This window comes from Xenopus laevis, chromosome 6L (genome assembly GCF_017654675.1).
Source record: "Xenopus laevis strain J_2021 chromosome 6L, Xenopus_laevis_v10.1, whole genome shotgun sequence".
NCBI classification, from domain to species: Eukaryota; Metazoa; Chordata; class Amphibia; order Anura; family Pipidae; genus Xenopus; species Xenopus laevis.
Genome location: NC_054381.1, coordinates 132143861 through 132163188, shown reverse-complemented (window position 1 = coordinate 132163188; position 19328 = coordinate 132143861). Strand labels below are relative to the sequence as shown.

The 19328-nt window shown below is 36.7% G+C and overlaps 1 protein-coding gene across 4 annotated transcripts in view; it reads right to left on the bottom strand.

The window, feature by feature from the left end:
• Positions 1–19082, bottom strand: part of LOC108719304 (polyamine-modulated factor 1-binding protein 1) — a 322584-nt gene extending 303502 nt beyond the window's left edge. For 2 of the 4 annotated variants that reach the window (XM_018268087.2, XM_018268088.2), the window contains exon 1: positions 18625–19082. The gene's annotated coding sequence lies outside the window, so the exon portion shown is untranslated. The remainder of the gene's footprint in view (positions 1–18624) is intronic. The other 2 variants (XM_018268086.2, XM_041566522.1) reach the window with 2 other exon arrangements.
• Positions 19083–19328: the final 246 nt, after the last annotated feature.

The window sequence follows — 19328 nt, the reverse complement described above, 5'->3', positions numbered from 1 at the left end:
ACTACAATTTGGAGTGATATCACCCATTCCTCCCCCAGCAACCTAACAACAGAACAATGAGAAGGTACCGGTAACCAGATAGCAGCTTCCTAACACAAGATAACAGCTGCCTGGTAGATATAAGAACAGCACAGCAAGAACAGTACAATAGTAAAATCCAGGTCCCACTGAGATACATTCATTTACATTGAGTAGGAGAAACAACAAGCCTGTTGATACATTTTACAAAAGGGACTAGTTTTACCTGCAAAATGTATAATGAAGCAATAGAATTCTTAATGAATCAGATGAAAATTGAGCGTAGGACTGGCCAGATATGGGATGACTTTGACGTAGTTGGCCAGCTTAAATATATTGCAATATATGGACAAACAATCCCTGTTTTGTTTAAAGGGTAAGGCATTTTTCAGTAGCAGTATGCACAAAATGTCTCTGTCTTAAATATATTGATAATGGGTTGAGTGCAGAGGACCTCTTGTATTTGACTATATGTATTTTGTGGTCACAACCTCATTGCAGCTCATTGGTTTTAAAAATTAGAGATGAGCACAACTTTCCCTTGTTTGTGATAGATAGATAGATAGATAGATAGATAGATAGATAGATAGATAGATAGATAGATAGATAGATTAAGAATTGGACTATGCAAAGTATTAAGATGGCCATAGACGCAACGATCCGATCGTACGAATCAACGTACGATCGGACTTTCCCATCTCCCAACCCGCCACTAACCATTCAGATCAAAGTCTTACCATTACACCAAATAAAAGTAGTAAAGGAACAGATCAACCAATGTTCTACCTCTGACAGCAATCGCACGATAGTTATTTCTGACAAAGCTAGTGACAGTCTCCACTGAAAATCGTACGATCGGCAATACATGCAGAGATATTATTGGCAGCCGACAGAAATTTTCTAACCTGTCCGATCGACCAAACGACCGATCTCCGCTGGACGAAAAATGTCTGGACTCTCCACTCGGTCCGAAAATCATATGAATCCATGATTCGTACGATCAGATCATTGCGTCTATGGCCATCTTAAGGGAATTACTTAGGGAATTACTATCCAACATCCTTTGACTTCTCTATCACTATATTTACTCTGCCTGGAAGGACTCTGCTTACAGCATGTTGTGACCTAACCCTAACAATGCTGATATGTCACTGGAACTATTACCTGCTGAAGATAAGCTAACTGCCTAATGGTCCTTCAGTAAAGCTAAAAATAGTCTCATTGATAACAAGAGACATACTAAGAATCTCTGTTCTGGGGAACTACCTACACTTGTTAATAAAAACAAAAAAATTAATGGCTCTACTTGGAGTAGCTCATTTATGTAGAACAGGAGTGCCCATACTTTACTAATGTGAGGTCTACTTTTAGTGATGTTGTCCCATTATGAACTACTGTACATGCATAAAAGCACAGTGTAAATATTACTTTAATACTGATTAATGAAAAAATGTATATTGTTGTATTTAACAAACAACTATCGGTATTTCTTATGTAACCTTAACATGTAAAAATCTGTCTGGAAAGCATGAAATAAGAGAGTGATATAGCCAAGCTGTTTGTTGACAGTGTCTTGAGATCTACTGATCACCAGCTAAAGGTCTACTGGTAGATCCCGATCTATCTTTTGGGCACCCCTGATGTAGAAAATACAAATTGTATACAGTGAGATGTCCAGTTATGATGCACCAGACAAACACAGCAGGATGCTACATGTTTAATCTACCACTGTGTATTTACTTATTCTTAGATCAAACCCATGGAACCAATAAGCTGAATGAGCTACTATTTTACCGAAAATAAATCACATGGAGACCAGAGCTGGGTAAATGACAATGGCCACATGCTTGTTTACTCTCTCTATCCAATAACATATATTACATTACCCGTAACTGAACATAGCCAACAAGAATAACAAATCCTCATTTTTTAACTATCTTGGCTGGCCTTGTTGCCAGACCGGAAGCATTTTAATTTGTATCAAATCTCATTTAAGATTAAACACACAAAAACCTCCAAAGTCGTGTCAAAGTTTTATGAAAAAAGTTTTTATGAAACATATCAGGTTACATAGTAAAGCATTGTAACAAGTATGTATATGAAGTTTCAATAAAGCATTAATCAGTTCTAACACTTCCATATCATATGTCTCATTATTGAAAACAGAAGGAATGGGGGGTGGGGTAGGGAGGGAAATGGTGCATGTCAGGGTCGGTCTCTTTCAGATGCCTGACAATTTATATGATACCATTTTACATTTCAGGTATGGTATCTGGTAAAGCACTTTTTTAAATATCATAACTTGTATAATACTGAACGGGTGGGCAGGAGCATCTTCAGAATAGCCCTGTGAGCTTGCAATTTTTATCACAGACTACATATAAAATATATTAACCTAGCTCCCTTCTGATACTTACCATATCACCATTCAACTGTCTCCATGTAAAACAGCTGTGCTAAATTTAACCAAATAACCACTGATCCCCATTTACAGTCTCATGTTACCTACTGGACTAAAAATAGGCCTCCTTTTGCATTATTTGTAACAGCATAACCACTAAAAGGTGATAAAACCTTTTACTAGGCCCTAGTCTTTCCCTACAACACCTTTGATTGCCATGACGTGCCATGATCAACTAAAAACATACACCATTGTAGAGCATGGCTGTACAAAACAACATACAGCGATTCAGATTCATGCCAATGGTAAGCAAGCTATGACAAGTAAAAGATGTTTGTTGCCACAATCGCCACAATGTAAACATAGCAGTAAAAGCGTAAAGGAATACAATGGACTTCTGAATAGCACCTAGAAAAGGTTACAGCAAAATGAGCCGAAGCATTACAAAATCTGTCACGTACAAATGTTCAGAGATCCCATCAGCATGTTCCAAATAAATTTTTGCCACGACTTTTAATATTCTAACTATATTTAAAAAAGTCTGGGATAATATTAAAAGTACTATTATTGCAAACAATAAATATGTATCATTTTGAGCATATCTAAATAGGTATTTATGCAGGAAGACCACGCATTCCATGGAATTTCATATACTGGAAAATTATATTAGCCAGCAATGAAATATGAAGATGAAGAATCCAATGCCTCCGTTACACAGCTAATTTCCCATAAAGGAGATACATAAACCATCCAATTAGCTAGAAAATGGAACACGGTCATTTAAAAAATCTAATTAACAGATAGCTAAATTTCAGTACACAAAAGGGAACTTGCATCATAGCAGACCCTAAAGTCATAGTTGAATTTCAAACAAATGTAAAAAGGGGACTAATGCAAAACATAAACCCCATCAAAGCCTAATAATGAGATCAAATCAACTTAGCACTGAGTATGCTCAGTGAGGTGCTAGCAGTAACATAATTGTGTTATGATATATGCAATGGAACTATCAAACATATTTAAAAACGTTCCCATACAAACTAAACAACATTCACATTTACTGTTTTACAGTAGAAATAGTTTCCCGTCAAAAAAATGCTTAGCAGTATTATTTCTCAAACTGATGATAGATAGGTAGATAGATAGATAGATAGATAGATAGAAATATAATCTGACATTTACACTCCCTTAAAGCTGGGTGCCAAGAACCAAAAGGTGTAATAAACACAATAAAGGTGGTCCAAACTCCAATATGCAAGTATGAGCCGAAAAGTTGGTGACATTTATGGACTGAAGCACTTTAAGAAACACATATGGGAGTGCGAACCACCTTTATAGTGTGTGTGTGTGTGTGTGTGTGTGTGTGTGTGTGTGTGTGTGTGTGTGTGTGTGTGTGTGTGTGTGTGTGTGTGTGTGTGTGTGTGTGTGTGTGTGTGTGTGTGTGTGTGTGTGTGTGTGTGTGTGTGTGTGTGTGTGTGTGTGTGTGTGTGTGTGTGTGTGTGTGTGTGTGTATACACACACAATAAAGGTGGTCCGCACACCCATATGTGTTTCTTAAAGTGCTTCAGTCCATTATATATATATATATATATATATAGTGAATAAAGTACCCCTCTTGTAAATTATAAGGATATTATAAGTTACCGAGGAGTTTCATGACTATATAAAAACATGAGGCCGAAGGACATGAAACTCTTTGGTAACTTCTAATATCCTCATATTTTGCAACGGAGGGTACTTTATTTATTATAATACACAAGTTTCAGTGAGTCATGTGACAGAAATGACATCACTACTCACATCTATTTGTATGATGAATACAGTTGATATGGGTGAAGCCAATCTTACATAGGTTTATTTTCTCTTTTAAAACTTTTGTAACAGAACATACAGTATACCGTAGTGTATCACACCTGCCTTGAAAATAAACACATGGAAAGTGTGCTTTCCTGCTTTAGCTCTACTAAGGTGCTGACACTGGTATTCAAGGTGCTTGTCTAGCACAGTATGGATAAATGATAAGTCCAGTGGCATGTTGACCTACAGATAGAGATGTCGCGAACTGTTCGCCGGCGAACTTGTTCGCGCGAACATCGGGTGTTCGCGCTCGCCGGAAGTTCGCGAACGTCGCGCGACGTTCGCCATTTTGGGTTCGCCATTGTTGGCGCTTTTTTTTGCCCTCTCACCCCAGACCAGCAGGTACATGGCAGCCAATCAGGAAGCTCTCCCCTGGACCACTCCCCTTCCCTATAAAAACCGAAGCCCTGCAGCGTTTTTTCACTCTGCCTGTGTGTGCTGAAGAGATAGTGTAGGGAGAGAGCTGCTGCCTGTTAGTGATTTCAGGGACAGTTGAAAGTTTGCTGGCTAGTAATCGTTTTGATACTGCTCTGTTATTGGAGGGACAGAAGTCTGCAGGGGTTTGAGGGACATTTAAGCTTAGGTAGCTTTGCTGGCTAGTAATCTACCTTCTACTGCAGTGCTCTGTATGTAGCTGCAGTGGGCAGCTGTCCTGCTTCTGATCTCATCTGCTGACTGCTGCAATAACAGTAGTCCTTGTAAGGACTGCTTTTATTTATTTTTTGTTGTTTTACTACTACTACTACTACTACTACTATAAGAGCCCAGTGCTATTAGTCTAGCAGTGTTGGGGAGTGGGACTGGTGTGCTAATCTGCTGCTCCTAGTAGTTCAGCAGCACCAACTTTAATTTTTTTTTTTTAATATTCATTTTTTTTTTATTTTACTTTTTTTTATTTTACTACCGCTGTAGTAGTGTATAAGTTGACCTTTTAGGCATTATTTGCCCTGTAGGCATTATTTGCACACTTTTCTTCAACCCGCCATCGAGCTGTGTGACCTTGTTCACATTCTGTCTAAATATCCATAATATTACCGTCTCCAGAAAAAACACCGGAGTCACTTTTTTCAAGCAGCCATAATATATTTTACGTAATCCGTATCCACCGCTGTAGTAGTGTATACGTTGGCCTTGTAGGCATTATTTGCACACTGTTTTCTTCAACCCGCCATCGAGCTGTGTGACCTTGTTCACATCCTAACAGCTCTCCCCCTACACTATCTCTTCCAAGCACACACAGGCAGATTTTTCAGATACATTTTTGCCCTTGATCCCCCTCTGGCATGCCACTGTCCAGGTCGTTGCACCCTTTAAACAACTTTAAAATCATTTTTCTGGCCAGAAATGTCTTTTCTAGATGTTAAAGTTCGCCTTCCCATTGAAGTCTATGGGGTTCGCGAACCGTTCGCGAACCGCTCGCGTTTTTGCGCAAGTTCGCGAATATGTTCGCGAACTTTTTTTCCGACGTTCGCTACATCCCTACCTACAGATAAAGAAGACCAGACATTTGGCTCAACATGCCCACCCCCCCTGTGTAACTCCATATAAAAACAGTTTATAATTGCACCTCTTTCCGTTGAAATAAATTATGAGGTATGCCATAAAACATAAAGACACATTTTGCTACCTCTGTATTTGAACAGTATGAACCCAACACCCAGACTCCACATGGGGATGCTCAATTAATGGGGTCACTCAGGGATACAGTGTCAAGTCTTCACTCATGGTCACAACCCTTTCTACTGCCCAAGGTCTATGTTATGGCTGACTAAACTAATTATTAAGATTTAAAATGTTCCCTTTGATGACAGAGGATGTATGGTTAGGCTCTGGAAATCCTTAAATATTATCTCTCAATATCTGGCACTAAATAAGCATAAGATCTGTAACCAGCAGCAATTAAAGAAAATATACTTGGAAATATATTATTCCTTTTAGAGAGGGATCTGCTTCTAGTTATCCCCCCGCTATTTCTACTAAACTCTGAAAGCTGCCTATATTTATATGGGAACTGTTGTGAAAATGAAAATGTAATATAAGCTTCGTCATACTGAAATAAGAACCTTTCTAAATACAATCAATTAAAAAATAATCAACTTTATCTCTCTCTCTCTCAGAGTCTGTTTCTCTTCATTTAGTCTTCATGCAGGAGTTGGGTGTCATATTTTCATTGACAGTTAGATCCAATATATCTTATAGGAGGGGCTTCCTTTCCTAGCAGATGTATTAGAGCTCACTGCAATAACTGATTCCAGTACAAACACAATCAAACAAAATAATTGACTTAGGCACAAACACTGCATATAGAGAAATAACATTTCTGGTGAATTTAAAAGAATGTGCTCGAATACATTTAGGCAAAATGTGCTAACCCAAAAGCTATATTAGACTCCCGACTCCAGTATGAAGACAGAATGAAGAGAAACATTCTGAGAGGAGGAGAGTGAAAAGTTATTGTTTAAGAAATGGGTCAGAATTTTTAACTGATTATATTTAGAACATTTCTTATTTTACAATGAAGCTTAAATTAATTTTTCATTTTCACGATAGTTCCCCTTAAATTACAGATCTGAGCCTTCCTTTCATGCCTTGCCTCATTTATCCAATACATAACTAACATTTGTCTTTAAGTTTGAGTTATCCTCTCTCAACATAATTGGATGACCTTTGCAGTTAATTGTATGAATCTTCATAAAAAATATTACTAGAAACAAAGATGTGTGTACGATTTATTATCCAGCAAAACAAAAGAATTACATTCCATTGTTTTGTAAAATTAGAGGATTTGTCAAACATCTGAATTGTTCTGCATGGCACTATACAAAAAAATTGTGATCTTTCATCAATTTTTTGCTCTGCTGGTCAGCCAAGGGTTTGAGTTGTGTTTACAGTCAATTTTCATTCTTTGATAGAATAGAATATTTGTGGATGTTCTACAAAATGTGCAAATACTGCTTGAAACTTCTCAAGCCTATGGTTTTAATATATTTTAATAGCCTCCTTATTACTAACATATACTATACTACGTTTCAGTTTTAATGATTATTTTAAGCCACGCCCATAATGCACCATGGTCAACCTAGTTACTTCCACTTAGATCTGCTGAAACCCAGATCATATTCTGGCATGCTCTATACCTTTATGGTCCAAGAAAATTGGGAGGTACATCAACAGATTATATTGCCAACTTCTAAAACCCTTGTAACAAAAAGTTGCCTTCGCATACTGCAGTTAAAAATAATATTACTGCCTTGAGATTCTTGAGATTTTCTAGAAATAAATGCTTGCTGAAGAAAACCGACAAGGCAATCATTGTGCAATGTTTGTGGAAAGCAAAATAAATCACAATGAATAAATCAATAAAGAAAATGAGAAACTGAAGTAAAAAAAAAAACAAAAAACATTGCATCTTTATAGAATGGTGAAAATCCCCTAATTTCTATGCAATGCATATATTTAATGGTTTAATAACTGCTTTATTGTTAGAGTCTCCAGGGTTAAGCTGTTCTCGCATGCAGATTTTGATATATTACTAAAGGCTTAAAGTGGCATATACTACAAATGTAAGTAAGTCCTTACAACTGACCTTATATTGCACTAAGTATCTTGTACTCTACTAATGTTGAATCTGCCACTACAAGCAATTCATTCTGTCTTACAACCACTGAGTGCTCGTAAATCAGCATTATACTCTACTACATTTTTTCTGTCAAGGCAGTGAATTTTTTTAAACCCCAGATGCAGATGTTGAAGCAGTGGCATATGAATTGAGAGGCTAATATTGGCATACATATTGATTTTAATTAGTCTAATTAGTTCATTACACCAGAAATCAAACAGACCATTTATTACACTCAGTAGTAATGGCATAAGATCAAGGATTTAATATGATAATGAAGTAGATCAATTATCACTTGTAAAGAAAGTCATTAACAAGTGTAAACACTGTCAAATTGAATGGAATTTTAGATTATGAAGTCATGGAATGTCCATTTACATGAGTACAACAATTTGATTTTGTATGAATAGTTACATAAAGGGGAAAAAATAAAAGTCTGTTTCAATAGAACAAGTGGCTTTGAAGAAGTGAGAATCTAAAAACGTTGATGTAAGGTCATGTATTCAGAGTTAATTGTAAAGGCATTTTTAATTAGTGTTAGCAGAATTAATACATTCTCTAAATGACTTAAACATTTTCTAAATTAGAGCTTCATATTCTATTCATCAGTGTTGCTAAATTACATTGCGGAAACCTTATTAAAAATAATTTTATAGATAACAAGAACACATTTTAAAAGATATTTAAAGAATTTCATTAACATAAACCTGTGGGAACTCATCCATACTTTGGCACTCAGATAAAATATGCAAGAACAGGAAATGGGGAGAATTTTTTATTTTTATTTCTGATTCATTTTTGACATGAAAGCATAATAAATTCAAAATTTTTAATGGTTTTAGAGTCATCTGTAAAGGGGCTGATTTATTAACTTTCAAATTTGAATTCTTCCACAATTTTTTTTTGCTAAAACTCATGAATTAGAATTAAGAGTTGTAGAACTTAAACTTTCAACAATTATGAAGTGCAATAAAAATTTGAATGTAAAAATTCTGCATCTAAAAGTTGGTAAACACATGCAGAAGTCAATGGGAGTTGTCCTTTTAAAGCAATTATTTTCAAGTTTAGATTATACACCTAATACTTGGATACTTAGATATTTAAAATGAAACTGTACTATTTTTACCATTTTGGTGATTACATTGCAATTTTTAGCCATTTTATTTCATTTTCAGCTCTGCGTAGGTGTTGTTTGCTTGTTTCGGTCTGTAAAACCTATTGGCCAAGCTAGAATATTCAATCTGTGATTCTGACTTCTGATTACACTAGGCAAAAAAAAAAAAAAAAATTGATTTTTGTGGTTTTATTGGATTTTAGTTTAGTGCTTTGTTACTTTGTTTTGCCTGTGGAAATTGTGTCTGCTATACAGTATTGTCATTTTGGGAGTCTCTGTGCGCAACATAGGTTGGTATATCTATGCATATTTGGCATCAAGCTGTTTAGTATACCCCTGGATGTACTGCTATGTTTTTTGCTGGTATGCTTTGCAATGCAGGGCATATAATACATGCTTTGTGACAATTTTCATAAATTTTATAAAAACCGCTACGTTCAGGACATCTTTGCAGTTTGCACTATAAAGATGTATTTACCCATTTTGGATTGCTTAGAATGTGTATTTTTACGAAATTTATGGCATTAGGGTCTCATAATTAGGGAGTCTTATGGTACATAATAAACACATCGGCTACTCATATTGCAGCAGCCAGAGTTTCAGCCGTGAAACTTCATATGCACCGTTTTAATTCGGGTGCCTCTGTATGCCACATTGTTTGGTAAATCTATGCATATTGGGCATTAAAGTGTTCAGTAGACTGATGGCATTCACATTAAGGATGTTTTATGTTGATAAAGATAATAGAAAAAAGAATTTCACCTTGTAGATAAACCCGCTGGTATTGGTAGTCCGCTGATTACTAATTATCGGTACAACTAGCGTCAATTAAAAAAAAAGTAAAATAACCCCACAGAATCCAACCCAATATCCAATAATGAATTGTCTAATAATTATCACAATAAACACAATCAATTATTTAGGTGAATTGTTGCCAAATGAATGAATTAATAATTGCCTTAAAAGTGACCAATATCAATTTGTGTGATTCAAAAGCTGTGTATAAATTGACTAATGATAAAAGGTTTAGTCTATACTCATTAATTGCCCAATTAATTTGTAAAGTGCCAGTCCTAAGTTCTAAATTGTAGATACTGGTTTAAAGTGTTTTAATGAATGTGCTTACAGATCATTTGAAAGAAAGTTGAGAAAAGGAAATTCATAGAATGTGGAGATGTCCTAAACAGCTATCTTGGGCAGATGGGCAGATGCTCAGGACTGTGGTCACAAGTATTACCTTTCCTATCTCTAATTTGTAGACCTAAGCTTCCCTTAAAATCCACTAATCCTGGGCTCCTAGGAATTATAGAAAGAATAGATGGAGAATTAATTAAAGCACATCCAATATATTGTTCAACTAATACACCCAACCTATAAGTTATTGAGTCTAAAAATGTTGTCAAAAATAAAGAAAGAATCTTGCCGACGTGTGTTTAGAATAAAGCTTTGTCAAGGCAAAAGCTTTATGCGAAAGGCACATTGACAAGATTTAGCGGACCCTTGGCATTCATATTTAGGATGTTTTCTCTTGGTACCTAATGCTATGAGGGAGATGCTTGAAAGCGGAAGCTTTCATTTTCAGCTATTTTATCAAAACTGGCAATTTTGGGAAAGCATTCCGACTCAGTAGTTTGGAGTAGAAAGACATGGTTACCCATTTTGGATTTTCCTGAATGTTTACTTTCCAAGAATATATAGTTTGGGGGTGGTGAACATATTTTTTGCTTTTACCCCTTAAAAAATGCAGTAAATGTGATGAGTATTCAGTAGCTGAATTGACTTCCAGGACAAGTTGTATGCGCTAAGTAATACTTGGTAATACTATGCACAATGGGCATCAAACTGTTCAGTGGACCCCTGGGATTCATATTTAGGATGTTTTACTTGTAACCTAATGCTATTTTATTTTCTTTTGGAAAAAAACAAACAAAAACTATTATAGTACTCATAAGTAAACTAACCCCCCCCCCCCGAAAATGCCGCTAAAGGGAGAGCACATTATGTTGGCACGTAACGGGTTAAAGGAAAATGTTGGAGAGTATGGTATTATAAACTTTATCTAAAGATAAGTGATACTTAGAACTCTAGAAGTATTAGGTTTTAAAACTTAGAATTCTAAAAGATATCTAAGGTTGAACATGAATGACCTATAACTGTTTGTCATATAAACAGTGATATACAGTTTGCACTCATCTTTTGGGTTTTGTTGAAGTTTCATTTTTGTTTATTTTTACCAACATAAAATCTGTTTAACATTACCTTCAATTTAAACGGGTGTATATGAGATAGGATACAGGAAGACTACGCAATTTAGACTTCCTATGTAAATTCAAATTACATACATATTTAAAATGGTTAATTGCATTTTAAATGTGAGCTTAAAAACTGAAATAAGCGACTAAATTACTTACAAACCTTATGAATAAATTCAGTATTTAGTTTCCTAATGAGACAGTTGGGAGCTAATTAAATGACAGATGGTACACATTAAAAAGAAATCTACATCTGTTCCAATCAGATGAACTAAATGCTGTCATCTTTGCATCTCCCTGAACCCTTTGCATCAGCAGTAACAGTGTTGGAGATAAGATACCTTACCTTAAAATTAAGAGTTAAATGAGAAGCTTAAGGAGGCAACGCTTGAAATAACATAAAGGCAATATAAAGTCTCCAAAGAACTTGGAACTTCCTAACACCTTAGTGGAAGTTTTCTGCTAAAACAGTCTCTCTTCTTGTATATTTAATGACTAAATACTTCTGTAGAAAGTATCATTAACAATATCCATATGCAGTATATATTTATGCATAAAAATTGTTCATTATAGATGCAAGAATAACTAATTGAAAAATTCTCAGGGAAAAAAATAAGAAGAGGACATTCAGCTGCATAAGGTTATAGAAACACTTTCAAACTTTTTATATTTTTGTAATATAAAATAAAGAGGCATCAGAGTTTTACAGGAACAAAGCAGGACATCCTAGAGTGTTAACAAGTGAATTGGCCTGCAATTATAAGTGAATGTAGAAAGGAGGTGGGGCTCAGTAAACCAGACTAGATCAATCTCTAGAAAACCACATCCACCTTCTCCAAAATGCCAGCATGCCTCCTGTAGGAGATACATTTCTACATATTTTATTTCAATTATAATTACATATTTTTATTGCCAAACCCAAACTAATTAATCGATCGATACAAAACGTTACAGAACAATAAAGAATCTACTACCTTTACAGCAAATAAGATTTTCTAGCTTGTACAGGTATGGGACCTGTTATCCAGAATGCTCAGGACCTGTGTTTTTTGAATAAAGTTTTTCTGTAATTTGGATCCTCATACCTTAAGTCTACTAGAAAATCATATAAATATTAAATAAACCTAATAGGCTGGTTTTGCTTCTAATAAGGATTAATTATATCTTAGTTTGGATCAATCAAGTACAAGGTACTGTTTTATTATTACAGAGAAAAAGGAAAAATTTTAAAAAATTTGATTATAATGGAGTCTGTGTGAGACAGCCTTTCTGTAATTTGGAGCTTTCTGCATAATGAGTTTCCAGATAACGGATCCCATACCCTCTTTTCTCCACAATCTGTTGTGACATTTGTCTGTAAAACAGAGAAGTGCAGTACTTTACAAACAAAACCCTTTAAATATACAAGAAATCCCAAAGATGATATCCAGAGATTTGTTGCCAAGGGTGAAAAAAAAGATATGTCCATTAGTTTACAACTTTGGCTCAAAGAATTCCGAAATAACTTCCAGCTGAACCAATGGAAGCTTTTTCAAATTTGTCAGTTTTACTTAAGTCAAATGCCAAGCATTCCAAACACAAGCAATCTTGCCAACTCCACCTTATGGTATGTTTTCTATCCTGCCAGTAAAGTCACTTATGGGAGAGAATTCCAAACGTTACAGTTTTAACCACGCCTAAAATGGAAGCCCAAAAGAATAGTCGGGGGAAGGTAAGGGTTGGCAGCAAACATTGTAACCCTATGGCTTAAGGTTAATAGCCAACAAGAATTGCAGTCCAAGAACAGTCAAGGTATCAAACCAAGGCATTTAATATAGCAAGATGGACTTCAAATTTTGCAATAGCATTTTATTTGAATTTTAGTTGCACAAAATATTTTATTAAAAACCTACTATAAGGGACATTTATTGATCACAAAATAGATTTTCGAGCAAGATGTTTTATTATACACACTTTGTCAGGAGCTTTGGGAGCGCTCCGTTCCAGAGCGCTCCACTCCCCATCCAAGATGGTGTCGCCCAGCGCCACACACTGACGTCATTGCGTTGAGGGACGGTGTGGAGTTTGATGATAAAAGACCTTCCAGGTCACAGGTTCTATGACCGATAATAGGAATTGCTACCTTTATTCCTGGGTGTTCCTATTTGTATTTCTGGACTTTGAGTCTTGCCTGAACCTGTTTCCACGATCGTTTGCTGCCTGCCAATCGAACTACTGCCTGGAATCTGACTACTCCTAATCCTTGTAGGTTACCACGAACTTGAACTTTGCCCTAAAACTTCCTCCTTGGTCCGGACCTCTCCACTAGGAGCCGATAGGCCCTTGACACACCCTATATTGTTGCTGTGAATATATTTTCCACTAACGTACTTAAAGTGAATACAATTTCCCCAAAGAAAACATGTTTCAGGACAACAATAACACAGGTTACCATAATGATCCATATTGTCACATGCTATTCTAAATCTATTTTGCCATCATTGTATGAAATCATATGAAAATCTTATTACAGTGATATCATTCAGCACTACATTATTACGGTACTATCAATCCTGTGAATGTTACAAATAGATGCCAAGAAGAGCTCCAGGAATGGATGAAGGCCAGCTGGCAACAAATAAAACTTGTTTCAAAGGCTAATTATTTCCACTTCAGTTTTTTATTGGACAGGGATCTTGAAGTCAAACAACAATTTATAAAGGCATAAGACCTAGTCCAACCAAGGTGCTAGGTAGGTGCTAGGCTATATGGCAAGAGCTAAATAGTAAGGTCCACCATATGGGGTTTACCATGATGTAGTATTATGTTTTTTATGACAATAAACATGTAACATTCTTGTTTTAGAAAACCACAATCCTTGAAACATTGAGCTCATTTAACAATACTGGGAAAATGTGCTCCCGGTCAGTAATCGATAGCAACCAATCAGCGATTATCACTACTGCAGGTAGAGCAATGAAAATGAAAATTTGATTGGTTTCCCATTGCTTTAGTGCAAATTTGCCTAATATTGACAAATTAGGCCCATTGTCACCTGGTCTCCTTTCACTATACAGGTTAAAAAAAATGGCAAGATATTTTAATTAGTTAACATGTTCTCCGATTGTTGGCATCCATAAATATCATTAATAAAAACTCTCATAACCAGAATTTAAAATTCCGCAACCGCAAAAATTCTTTCCACTTATTTGTTGTAGTGGTTTCTGTATGTATTTAAAAACTTTCTTGTTCTTAATGGAAATGTTGTCTTATAGCATCTATAGACTTATATTTTGTCACTTTGAAAATGAGAACCTTACATTTTACCTAGTGTCACAATTGCGCATCCACTGCAATACTGCCGTGCAGCGTATTTTATATCAGTTGACTAGACTTTGAGAAATAGTTTCAAAAACGTGTCATTTGATTTATAATCTTGATGTTAAAACTCCAGCGTATGACATATAAAATGGCACAGTGTATATTTTAGCTGTTACACTGCTATGAAATGTGATTATGCTGCGACTTCATCATCATCATCATCAGATGAAAAGTGGTTGTAGTGGGTTGCCGATTGACAAATGGTATCTTTTCTCTTTTTAAAGTGCAATGATTTATGTCAGTATTCCACTTTCAGAAATATACAAATATGTTTTATTACTGCAAACCGAGTGATCAAATGCAAAAAGAAAATAAAATATACATTTTCTGAAAATGGTACTGAGACCAAGCAACTTCTCACAAACAAATGCAGCAATGAGTTTGTCACATCTCTGGAAACTTTCATGTTAGTTCAGCGCTTTTTACAATTGTAATTGAAACTTTTCTGCCTAAAAACAAAAATGGGTCTTGGAAAATTCTGTTTGTATAGAGAATGTAGAATGAAAGCTCCTCGGCTTTGACAACAAGAAAATCTGAAAAATGAAGTGTCATCCTACTGAAGCCATGAGGAAAGCTGGTTTTGTCTCATATGAATTCTCTTAGAATTACATTTAGAATAGATGTAGACAAATTTTTTCAAAGGATTCTTGATAACTTTTCAAAGTGGATGCAACAATGAGATTGGGAGTTTCGACAAACTAGAGACAGTACATGATAAATTTAGAAATTCAAATTTTTGATTTTTTTTTCAAATTTGAATCGAATTTGGACTATTCCCTAGTCGAAGTACACAAAAGTTAGCTCGAAATTCGAATTTTTTTTATTTGAATTTTCACTTCGACCTGCCCCTAAAACTTAAATTAGATTTTCATTTTTGCGATAGTTCCCCTTGAAGTATGATATTATTGCTGGCCTATAGGCCAGCCATCAGATCATGGCTAATATGAGTTGGCCCAGAGCATGGATGGCCAAAAATGGGCTCATTTGGAGACTTCACCAAACACATGGATCTAAAGGTGACATGACAGGCTACAATGAAGGGGTTGTTCACCTTTGTGTTAACTTTTAGGGGCCGATTCACAAAGGGTCGAATATCGAGGGTTAATTAACCCTCGATATTCGACTGGGAATTAAAATCCTTCGACTTTGAATATCGAAGTCGAAGGATTTTAGCGCAAATAGTGCGATCAAATGATCGAAGGATTATTCCTTCAATCGAACGATAAAATCCTTCAAATCAAACGATTTGAAGGATTTTAATCCAATGATCGAAGGAATATCCTTCGGTCAAAAAAAGTTAGCCAAGCCTATGGGGACCTTCCCCATAGGCTAACATTGAGTTCGGTAGCTTTTAGATGGCGAACTAGGGGGTCGAAGTTTTTTCTTAAAGAGACAGTACTTCGACTATCGAACGGTCGATCGATTTTTAGTTCAAATAGTTCGATTCAAAGTCGTAGTAGCCCATTCGATGGTCAAAGTAGCCCAAAAAACACTTCGAAATTTGAAGTTTTTTTACTTCGAATCCTTCACTCGAAGTTAGTGAATCGGCCCCTATATATGTTGTAGAGACTGATATTCTGAAATAATTTACAATTGGTTTTTTAATTTTGATTTGTGGTTTTTGTGTTACGTAATATCACAACTTTTGTGATATTGTGATAAGTCATTTAAATTTCCCTGCTATGCACCTTTGCCATTGCCATCATCCACTGTACCCCAATATAAGTTTCCATAAAACCCACGGTCACATCTGGCACACAATTTGTCCTCCAAAGTGGGCAATAACTAAGTGAGTAAATTAAAATTTTGAGCACAACCAACATGTTTTTTTCCAACACAATGCAGCATTTTTTTCAGAAAAATACTCGAGGCTTGACAAAATTGAGCTGCTCCTATCCCAACTCTGATTCACCAAAATTAACAACTGCGCACACATTTTTCACAAATTGGGTGCAACCGCCCCACATACTTTTGCTGCCTGTTGTGCATTTACTTTGTTCGGCGAGTGAGTGAAGGGGCACCTACAGACAGACGTAGCATTCTGACTGCCTTAAGGGTAGTTTGTAGTCAGATTTTTGTATCAGTCCCATTATATTTTGTCCCATGTGACTGCATCCAACTTGTAAGATGAGTTTTGTCAATCTGAAGCATCGTCAAAAATCCAGCCAAACTTTAACTAAATAGACGGCTATTTTGTTCTACTGAGCATGCATTAACCCCTGGGAAATTTGAAGAGCATAGAAGCAGAAAGACGATCACTCCGTGGTGCTCACTGGTATAACTCCAGGCCGGTGCAGGTTTCTGCTGATAGGAGCACCAGCCCGGGGGTTTCAGGTAAGTAAATACAATCACTTGGGGGATCCTAACATTTGACACCCCCAAGTGTAAACTGACTTTCCTTCTCCTTTAAAGGGGTGGTTCAACTTCAAAGACCTAGTTGTTTTCATATAGTTCACCAGAAATAACGATTTTTTCCAATTACTTTCTATGCGTGACTTTTTCTTTCTAATATTGAAGTGTAAAGTGTAATTTTTCACCTTCTAAAGCAGCTCTGGTGGGGGGGTCGCCGACCCTGTAAACTGTTCTAACTTGATACATATAGTGGATACATTTCGTATCTTTGTTCCTGCTAAACAGAATCCCTGAGTTTCATTAAAGGGTACCTGTTGGGTAAAAATGTTATCCCAAACCAAAGCTGCGGGCTAATAGAGACCCCATTCCAGTTGGGGATAACAGTCGATTTTTTTTTTAATTCCCCGCCAGCACTACACTAACTGCACCCCAAATTGCTCATTATGCGCGTGAAGTCACATACACGTAATGCACATGTGAGTGACCAGACATGGCTGCTTGCATCGGGGGCTCCCTTCCTGTATGGGTAGCGTAGAGCTGGCGGGGGGCATTTAAAAAAAGAAAAAAACTACTCATCTATCAACTGGAATGCGGGCTCTATTAGCCTGCACCTTTGGTTGGGGATAACATTTTTACCCAACAGATCCCCTTTAAAGGCTGCTGTTAGAACTGATACAATAGTTGCTAATACTCCAGAGATGCTGCTGAGAAATGTATCAACTAAATGTTGAAAAAAATGTAACAGTTTCTGCACGGCTCAAAAAAATATATAAAGACATTTCTTTGTGGACGACCATGGACTTTAATGCATTTGAACAAAATAGTCACGCGTATAAAAACTGTAACAAAATCGAAACGATTTTGAAGCCCATTGACTTTCAATTCAATTTCTTCGGGTGAAGCGAAACAGCCACAGATTTGCCCCTTCACGACTGATAAACAACTGAACTGAAAAAAGTACTTGGAAGGTGAACAACCACCGCAAAAGAAATTTAAAAGAAAAAAAAAATGAAAACCAATTAAAATGCACTGAAAGACATAACAATTGTGATGTGAGCTACCCAGTCTTTAATGTGGTTTCTTCGTACCCTGTGTCAGTTTGTATTAGGAACTGCTAAAATCACATAAATGGATCACACTGTGACACTCCTGTAGCTTCAGGCTAAATAAAAAGAAAGGTACATTTGTGCTATTAATCTCAAACATGTCAGACACTAATTGCACTATATATATATATATATATATATATATATATATATATATGCCAAGTTGTAGTTCAATGGAAACCTAAAAAGGTCCAGCACTCTCAGGATTTTAGCAATACAGTAAATATAATTTATTAAAGTGATATACAGCCTGGGTGTCACTTTACCTTTAAATCCCTGAACACAGGAAATACTGTATGTTACTCAGAACTCTATGTCTTGCCTATTATTAGACACGTGTTTGTGTCACCAGTGGGTCCGATAAAGCTGGAGGCCCCGGGTAAACGCATTATTTTCCCTAAACTTTCCAGGAATAGATCGCGATGGGAAAAGGAAACAGGTGATTTGAGGTGACAGGGAACAGCCCAGATCAGCATTACTAACGGCACAATGGGCGATATCAGGAGTTTAATGTTGAGCGAGAAGCTGAATGAAAAGAACGTTACCTGCTGCGCTCAGTGCTCGCCCGACTTCTCTCGCCGAGTCAGCAAAGTGAGCGGCCGCTGAGCGCTGCTGGGGAGAGCGTTTGGGCGCGATCAGGCGAGGTAAAGGCGGGAGATGGAGAGGCAGGGACACCTGGCAGGTGATTAGGGACAAGGCAGCTCCACCTGACTCCAGTGTCTGCAGGCAGAGCAGCAGTTGTAACCTGAAGCAAATAAACTCTTTCTTACAGATTCGGCTCTGTCTCTCTCCAACAATAACTGTCTGTGCCTGACAATGGGCTGCCGACTGCCTTTCTTTATACAGTTAATTATTTTGTACCCTGTGGGAATTCCTCTAGTTTGTAAAACTGCCCAAACTGCATGGAAGAATGTAAGTGATGTATAGGGGTGGTTAACTTTTAGTATAAAATAGAGTGGCCTATTTCTAGCAATTTTGCCCATCAGGACCGCTGTCCATGGCCCCCCCCACTGTGACTGTGAATTTGCATCCGATGGGCATGTGCAGACGGCGCTGCGCCAAAATTTTTTTATTACTTTTATTGTGGCATTCCAATATCGGAAGAGGGGAGTGGCCCAGCAGGGGGCCCATGAGGTTCGGAGCCCACCGAGTTTTTTCCCGCTTTCCCGCCCTGCCTCCCAACATTTTGGAAACAGAAAGAGGGACAAAAATCATTTTTGACCATGCCCTTTTTTTGCAGCCACACCCC